Source organism: Myotis davidii, unplaced genomic scaffold, assembly GCF_000327345.1.
Source record: "Myotis davidii unplaced genomic scaffold, ASM32734v1 scaffold758, whole genome shotgun sequence".
NCBI classification, from domain to species: Eukaryota; Metazoa; Chordata; class Mammalia; order Chiroptera; family Vespertilionidae; genus Myotis; species Myotis davidii.
The window spans coordinates 379,932-380,696 of NW_006288951.1; positions in this window are offsets into that span (position 1 = coordinate 379,932).

Genomic DNA, 765 nt, shown 5'->3' on the forward strand with positions numbered 1-765 from the left:
GGTGGTCGGGGGGGGGGGAGGGGGGAAGGGGACAGGGCCCAGGACCACAGGCTCTCGGTGGCAGGGGGAGCTTCCAGAAGAAGCAGCCAGTGCTAGAGGCCCTCCAGGAGGGCTTCCTGTGGGGGCTTCTGTGCTGGCAGCCCAGGCCCCGGGGGAGGTTCTGCACCCTCTGCCTGGCCAGGGGAGCCCCTTGGGACCAGAGGGTTTGTCTTCACGCCTCTTTGGTGTCTGCATCTGCTGAGAAGACAGTGTCTTCCTCGTTACCACGGCCTCCCAGCCCCCCTCTCTCCAGGTCAGCTCCCTGCTCTCCTGCTGCACTTGTGGCCGCAGTCCCCGGGAGAAGGCAGGCAGAAGTCTGGTTTCAGAGCCTGGGCACTGGGGGCCTCCTACTGCCCATGAGCATCACAGGGCGGGCTCTGCCCCTCAGGAGCCCGTCTTCGGAGGGAAACAGTCACAGCTGAGATGAGCTGCTGGCCCTGTGGGAACGGGCCTGAGCCCCGTCCAGGCGTCCTTCCCTCCTCTGCAGGCTCCGGCAGAACCACGGATGGAGCCTCCTCCTGGGCACGTCTTATGCTGCAGCTAGAAAACCTGACCGCCTTGTCCCCTTGAGACAGTGCAGAGCGGACACAGGGTGTAGGCATGAGGCCCTTCCAGTGGAGGCTGCAAGAGGAGCCCCCTGCCATGCCCGGGAGAGTGGGTGCCGCCCAGAGGGTGGAGTTTGCCTGCTCTGGCTCAGGGCCTGTCTCCTGTCAACACCACCACACG